Source organism: Cervus elaphus, chromosome X (genome assembly GCF_910594005.1).
Source record: "Cervus elaphus chromosome X, mCerEla1.1, whole genome shotgun sequence".
Taxonomy (NCBI): domain Eukaryota; kingdom Metazoa; phylum Chordata; class Mammalia; order Artiodactyla; family Cervidae; genus Cervus; species Cervus elaphus.
In genome coordinates this window covers 166,142,599-166,150,852 of record NC_057848.1, presented here as the reverse complement: position 1 = coordinate 166,150,852, position 8,254 = coordinate 166,142,599, and the positions used below count along the sequence as shown (strand labels likewise).

At 55.4% G+C, this 8,254-nt stretch overlaps 2 pseudogenes; one reads left to right on the top strand and one right to left on the bottom strand.

Moving 5' to 3' along the window:
* The first annotated feature begins 2,234 nt into the window (after nt 1-2,234).
* Nucleotides 2,235-3,695, top strand: LOC122690561 (annotated as a pseudogene).
* A 927-nt stretch (nt 3,696-4,622) lies between these two features.
* LOC122690560 overlaps nt 4,623-8,254 on the bottom strand; it is a 29,444-nt pseudogene continuing 25,812 nt past the window's right edge.

The window sequence follows — 8,254 nt, the reverse complement described above, 5'->3', positions numbered from 1 at the left end:
CAGGAGGGAGGGAGAGCCTGACTGTATGGTTCCAGTGCCCACTGGGATAAGGCCCTACAGGAGTCTCCTCTGATACAGAAGGGAAGGGAACACAGGTGGACCCCCAAGGCTCCAGGTCTCTGCAGCCGCAGCAAGGGAGGGGAGCAGGTGGAGGGCCTTTGGTCTGGGGACATTGACATGCAGACGCCAAGCACAGGGGCAGGAGAGTGAGGGTGAGAAAAGCAGGTCTTGGATGCCACGAGAGCTTGTGTGTGCACAACACAAGTGTCCCAAGCCACGGCTGACAAAGACCCCCTTGGTGACACACAAATCCACTTCCAGGACCTGAGTGCTTCCTGGAGAAGGGGGACCAGAAAAAGCAGCTCCCTCAGGGCCCAGGGCATGAGGAGGGGCCCCAAGCATGAAAGGGAGCAAGAAAGACCACCTAGCCAGGCTGCCCACAGATGCCATGACCTTCCGTCCCCTTCCAAGGAGCCACCAGGGGCCCCTACCAATGTTTACAGCCTCCAGAGTCATGTCCCAGTCAGATGAACCGACCAGGTGCAAAGATTTGTCAACCTGCTTAGAAGCAGAAAGGCCACAGAGAAGCCCAAGTCGAAACCTGGAGCTCATCCAGGCCGCCAGTCCTTAGGCAGAGAGGCCCCTGGGAGAGCTTCTTCCACACCTTCTTAGATCTCCCCTTTCAGACACCAGGGACTGGCCCTCACACAGGGCAAATGACCTTGCTACTGGCAGAGATGGGAGACAGTGCCCTGGGGCCTTGGAATACGGGCCTTTCCAAGGTGCCAGTCTGTACCCTACACAGTGATTTTTCAAGAACTGTGGCCCACACCCAGCCTCTCATCCTTTTTCAAATACAGGTAGACTGGGGTTTCCTTTGGTCACATATAGCTCAACAAGTCAGACATGTCCCTGGGAGTGAGTGTGTGTAAAGCAGGGCCCTTGAAAAACACCTAACCCGTGAGCCAACAAAATCATTCGATGGACCTGTCATCTGGGTAACTGAGAACAGATCCACAGTGGTGGTGGGAACAGGGGCAGGGGCAGGGAAGATCAGAGCTGGCCTCGAAGAGGACCAGTGAAGTGCTTGTTTTCAACAGAACAGGCTGTACCTTGAGCCCCCAGTCAAGTACTTCAAAGGTTAGTTATCCAAATAGATTCAAGTTGGATGTGGGCAGCCAGGACTGCAGGTAGCAGAAGCCCAAGCACCCCACTGACAAAAGGAAACAGGGCTTTCAAAGCAGCCTCCAAGGAGTCTGAATCCAAGGCTCTGGGGAGGGGAAAAGCACATGCAGGTGTTCCCAAAGTGAACGCTCTAGGGCCACCAGAGTGGTGTTTATGGAAAAATTGGAAACTGAAGGCAACAGCATGTGATCTGCAGTGGGATGATGCCTGGGGGTGGGCAGAATGAAGGAGGCTGTAAGCTCAGTGGAGCACCTGGCTTTGCCCTCCCACATGACATCCTGGGGAATCTATGTCTCAGGTGCTTGGGAACAGTCAAGTGGAATATGAGGTCACTCCACTGTGCTCAACCACAGCCCTCCTGTGGGGAGAGCTTGACCTGGGGGGCAGTGGGGGCAGGACAACAGGAATCTGACTTTGGGGCCAACTGAGTGGGACCAACCAGCCAGCAGCACCAGCCAGAAGACGACAAAGCCAGAAGGGGAAAAGGGTGGGAGGGGGGCACCAACTCAGGCAAAGCCAATCAGCCCACTATGGACCCCATCTTCTGGGAGGGACAGTCACCAGGGGCCCATCTGACCCCTGGGATCTCTCTTGGTGGTAGCAGACCTAGGACTTGCCAGGGCCTAGCCCTTCAGCAGAAGCCAGCCACAAGCCTGCATGTTGCTAGTGAGGGGAGTGGAGACAGGGGAACATTTGACAACCCATCCAGGGCCTGGCCCCCTGAAACAAGGCAACTGGCAGCAGATGGGAGCCTTTGTAGGCAACCTGAAACCTAGCTTCTGTGCTTTCAGACAAGAGACAAGCTGGGGATCCCATCTCTGTCCCCAGACTGCCTCCCCCACACTGGGCCAAGGCTGCCTCTCCACATCACCTCTGTGACATCATGAAACAATTAAGGAAGCTGACCACTTAACTGGCTGCCTGTCCCATGACCCAGATTCTAGACTCTCCAGAGAGCTTTTTTGGGGCACCCCAACCCTGGTGTGAGGCCCTTCTGCCCTGAGCATTCAATGCTTGGGTAGAGAATGCTCCTGAGATAAACTGACTCCATGGCTAGTCAGAGTTCTCAGGAGGCATGGGCAGCCCTGCTGGCCCCATCAACTGATAGGGAGCCCACAGCAGGGGACCCCCATGATTACTCCCCGGTTCCAAACGTGGATTCAAGGGAGCCTTTGGAGAAGCAGGGTGACCAACCCGAGAGCCCAGATCCGGGCTCCCAAGTATACCTGACCCCACAGGGCCCCAACCCAGAAATGGTCAACAAGGAAGATAACAACACCATCCTTGGGCTGTCCTTCCCCAGGAAGCTCTGGATGATCATGGAGGATGCGGCCTTCACCTCTGTGCACTGCAGCGACAAGGGAGACACTGTGGTCATTGAGGCAAATCTCTTCCAGACGGCGGTCCTCCAGCTCAGGGGCGCAGACCAGATCTTCAAGACAGACAGCATCAAGAGCTTCATTCATGAAATTAACCTGTATGGGTTCAGTAAAATCTGCCCTTCGAGGTGCTCTGCAGGGAAGAAGAAGCTGATGGTAAGGTAGAAAGCCCTCCTGGGGAGACTAGACTAGATGAGCTGAGGGCTGGACAGGTTTCATTTCCCAGAAGAACATTGTTATCATGAGAGGGTAGTTAAGGAAAGAGGAGGAAGCAGGGTCTGTCATGTTCCACCACCCCCCTTAGACAGGATCCACAGGGGTGACTCCAGACCCTGCAGGGCCACTTGATGCCAGGGACCACCAGTAACACCTTAAGTGAGGCTGGCCCCAGGGGAGCTCTAGGGAGCAGCGTGCTAGGGCCTCATAACCTGCCAGGAATGAAGAGACCTTGTCTCCATACTTAGGCATGGCCAGGATGGTGGTAGGGAGGAGGGCGGTGAGGAAGGCTCTTCTCGCCCTTGCTGTCTAAAGTGATTCATTTCCTTTCAGATCTATCGCAACTTCAACTTTCAGAGAGACAAGCCTCTCCTCCTGCAGAACATCCGGAGGAAAGGCGACCCCAGAACAACTACTCAGCCCACCACCAGCGCAACAACCACCCCAAAGAGAAAGAAGCGAGCGGTGGAGACCAGATGCTCTCCTCAATTCCATCATGAGTTCACCCAAGAGATGGACAAGAACACCCAGAATGGAACCCCAGAAACCCCCAGCCTGCACTCATTTCTGTTCTCTGGCCTTTGATCTGTGTGCAATCAAGCCAGGTGGGCCAGGGGAAACCATCTTCCCAGTGAGCAGGGTGGCCCCAGTGACGAGGGCATGTCCAGCAATGCCACGTCTGTACCCCTGGCTACTGCTGGAAGGGAGGGAGCAGGGGAACTGACCGACAGCCCCCTGGAGTACCCAAGTTACAATTTGGTGATGGCTGTGTACAAGACCTTTTACTCCACCATGATGGCAGCCCTTTCAGTCATGGCCCCAGATGAGGCCTCTGAGGCGGAGGAGTAGCAGGGAGAGTCCTCAGATTACAAGGGTGCCCTCCGTGAGCAACTCAAGCACAAACAAAATTCCTGAGCTTCCAGATCCCTAGGGACACTCAAAATCACTCTCTTGTAATAAAAAAATCAATTTATCTGTGGGAGTAAAGTATCAAACGAGAACTGCGAGTCTGTGTTCTTTATATTTGTCCATGTGATTCACACCGCACAGGATGAGCCCAATGAGGCTGCAAGCCCATGCCCCAGGCAGGCTTCGGTCTGGTCCCTGTGGTCCCTTTTTTCTGAAGCAGCAACATTTCACACGCTCAGCCAAGAGTGTGGTTGCTGAGTTGAGTGCAGAGGCCAGCACAGGATGGGCTTGTTCCTGACAGTGGGGGTGTCCCTTTCCATGAGTCATGCATCCTGAAGCGGAAGGTGCTCCTCAAGAATCCCCCGATGATACCACAAGTTTCTGATCAGCAGCTGAGCATCTCCAACTCTCGATCCATGACCCTCCCTAAGATGCTCAGCAGAAAATAGGGTCACTCACCCCACCCGCCAAGAGCCCTGCAAACGCATGACCCCAAACCCAAAGATAAGTACAAGGTTCCCACAAGGTGAACACCAGCCCTTTTTGCTCTGCCCTCACAGCTGTATTGACGAGCCTGTGTTTGGATGTGATGCGTACAGGCAGCGTGTCCAACATGCAGGCCTTGTCTTGGCTCACAAGACAGTTTACAGCAGGGCAAGGGTCACCTGCAAGGACACACCGCGGCCTGTTTCTGGGCCTGCGGGCCTCTCTACCAGCCCGAGGCCTCACTGTCTGCTTATGCTCAGCCTGCCCCCAGACTTCCCCCATTACTCCCTGGGCACTGTTCCAACATCAGGGAGTTTGGACCAGAACAGAGAGGGGAAAACACTAACCGATTTCCTAACAACACGTTTCTCTCAACCACCCAGATCCAGCAGAGCCAAAGTGAGTGGCAACGCTAGCATTCCGTAAAGGTCAAAGGCCCAGAAACTCTCACTGAGTCCAGAGCAACACCGCATGAGGGGAGTCCCTGCCCTGGGCCCCACACCAAGTGGGCACCACAGGGCATGACTGATTCAAGCAGAACCAGATGCGCATGTCCAGGGTGGGGTGGTAACTCAGGGTGTCACCATGTGCTGATCTCTCAGTCACCTCCCTTTTGAGAGCCCAGTCTGGACAGGACTCCTGCCCAAAGGGGTTCAGGTGCTAGGGGATGTCCACCTGGAAGACGTCCCTCCCACCCCTCCCTGGCAAGGCCTGCAACAGCCAGCGGGACTTGGCTAGCACAGTCATTTACTTCTGTCGCAGGTCGGGTAGCAGGGCTTGAATCTCCAGCTCTTCCACCTCGTCGGGACCTAGGTTTTCTGGGCATAGCAAAGTGTCCCCAGTGTCTGCAAGACCTGTGTGCAAAGACAGGAGACAGAAAGAGAACAAGGTCATTCAAAGCCGTGCCTCCTAGAGACGAAGACTGTATCATGGAGGGGACACAAGGTGAATTGGGTCCTCTGGCTGAGCAATTCAGACTGACTCACCTTGGCAAAGGGAATTCAGGGCAAGACCAAGCGAGGGAAGGAGCAAAATGAAACAGAGAGGCCTGGTGCTCCAGGAACCCACCAGGCCATGGGGAGCTCTCATTCTGCCCACTGAAGGCCGCAGGGACAGAGCAGGAGGGCCCCGGTGGGGAGCCTGTGAACATCAGGTCCCCAAACGTTTTTCCAGCAGACAGGTGTTGCTGTGGGGCCTCACCGCTGGGGAGTCAGGGGACTTACTCAGGCCGGGCCGCAGGCAGTGGGGGTGGAACTGCCTGGGTTCCCAGGCTGGGTGCTGTGCTGCCTCTCATGGTCTCTGCTGGGCACACACACGTGGGGACACACATACACACACACGTGGGGACACACACACACACGTGGGGACACACTCACACACACATGGGGACACACACACACGTGCGGACACACACACACACGTGGGGACACACACACATGTGGGGACACACACACACGTGGGGACACACACACATGTGGGGACACACACACACGGGGGACACACACACACGTGGGGACACACACACGTGGGGACACACACGTGGGGGGACACACACACATGTGGGGACACACACACACACACGTGGGGACACACACACACACACACACACACAGAGGCAAGTGCCACGTACAGACCTGGATGTGCCTCTGCCTCAGAGCACAAATGGGGACTGAGGCCCAGAGTGGTGGTCAGGGAACCCAGCCACTGTCTCCCAGCCCAGGCACCCTCTCTGTCCCTCTGAAGAACCCCCAGTCCCCCCTACACCCCACCAACTGGTTCAACAGAAAACAAATGATCACAACCTGGCTGAGATCCAGGGCAGCACTGCGGCCAGGCAGTGCAGGGCAGGGCATCACTTGCCCACAATCACTGTGCAGCCAAACTTGTCCCCATCCCACAGCAAGGCCTGGATCTGGGCGGGGCTCATCCCCAACCTCTTCTTCAGCAGCTCCCACCAGGCCACGTCCTCCCAGTCCCCGGTGCACCATGTGGACGGCCAGGGTACAGTGCCGGGACTACATAGAATGGGCCACCATTGTATCTCCAGGGTCTTGACACTCTTTAAGATGAAACCTGAAAAATGCTGTCAGAAGGACAGACAGTTAAACCTAATCTCCCAGGGCTCCCAGGGCTCCCAGGGCCTCTTGTTGCTGCAGATATACAGAACCACAAAGGTCTGGAGCTTGATACAGCAGTCTCCAAGCTCACAGCCCTGGGCTGGACCTCAGCCCTATGAACCTGAGCTTCATCCAAGCCTGCTGACACAAAATGGGGGGTGGTGGTCAGAGAGGGCTGACTCCTTCCATCTGTCTCCACATGGTCTGATGACAGGTGGATGGTGACCCAGAGGACACATCCATCACATGGAGACGGTGGGGAGGTCAGGAAGGAGGACGAGACAGCAGGAGAGAGGCACGTGGTGAGTTCCAAGACAGAGGGCCCCAAAACACTGGGAGCATTGAGGAGGGAGGGCAAGCCCCTGGCTTCACAGCCCAGAGGCTGGGCTCTGGTCCTCTCCCAGCACAGACAGGCACTGTCCTGGGCTTGACTTCCCCCACCCAGGCCACCACCCCACCCCTTGGCTCCCAGCCCCATCCCTGCCCATGCTCTGCAGATCCCCCATCTCAGCCCAGGGCTACTGAGGGCAGTTCCATGCTAACCAATCTGGCCTTGGCCCTGGGGCTGCCCTGGACCTCAGACGGCCCTGCCAGGGGTCTTCCCCATGCCTTTGGGAGCCACCTTCCTCCAAACCCTTCACACACCCTGGCCTCCACTGCCAGCTGATGCCACAGCCCTCGCCCAGAACCTCAAGAAAGAACAAAGGAGTGCAGGGACTACTGGGATAGGCACACTCTGTGTCATCACCAGGGCCTGGGACAGCACCACACAGGGGTCACAGAATTCAAACCTCAAATAATCTGCTAGGTTACTATCACCTCATTCCATGGCTGGGGAGATGCTGAGAGATAGAAAGATAGCCCATGACTGCAGGGGGCCTGACCACACCTCCAATCTACCTTCTTTTCTTTTACCTGGAGAGGGGTCCCTGTTTACTGCAGGGGGTTGGAGTCAGAGAAGCAGAGCCGCAGGCCTGAACCTCAGCAGGGTCTCAGCACCTCCGAGGGAGCCTCTGTTTCCACATGGCTGTGAGGATGAGGACAAGGTCCCAGAGGAACCCAGCCCAGGGCCTCCCAGGCCTTTTCTTCACTGAACACAGCAGAGCCACAGTTATCACAGGTCCATGAGGTCCCATGAGTTCTGGTTCCTACCCTGGCGGCCTGCTCTCCTCACCTCTGGATTCACCACCAGTAGCCATGAAGGTCATCCTTCCATACTTGTAACATTCCAGCGTCTTCCTCCCTCAAAGCCTTTGTAGGGTATGAGGAGACACATCATGCCCCTCAGAGTCAGGTGCTGGAATCTCAATTGCAAGTACCTCAGCGTGACACTACAGACAAAGGAAAGGTCTTCACAGAGCTGATGGAGGTCACCTGAGCCCATTATGATGCACCCTCTTCTTACAGGATGCCTGGCCCCATATGAAGGACACATTTACAGACAGACAGGCAGGCACACAGGAGAACTCCGGGTGAAGAGGAAGGCAGAGCTCTCCAAGCCCAGACGCACCCAGCATGGCCAGCAATGACCTGGAAGTGAGGTGGTAGAGATGGCACAGACTCTCCCCACAGCCCTCATGAGAGCCAAAGTCAGCTGACACCTCAGCCTTGGCTCCTAGCCTCCTGAACCAACACAGTTCACAGGTTGAGCCACCCAGCCTGTTTGACCCTGACACAAAAGCCATTCTCCAAAGAAGACCCTTTATCCAAAGAGGACACAGATGACCAAGAGGCACTTGAAAAGATGCTCAACATTCTTAATTATTAGACAAATTCAAATCAAAACTCCAATGAAGTATCACCTTATACTGGTCAGAAAGGCCATCATCAATAAAACCTATGAAGAATAAATGCTGGAGAGTGTGCAGAGAAAAGGGAACACTTGTACACTGTTGGTGGAAACATAAATCGGAACAGTCAATATGAAGAACAGTATGGAGGATCATTAAGCAACAACAAACA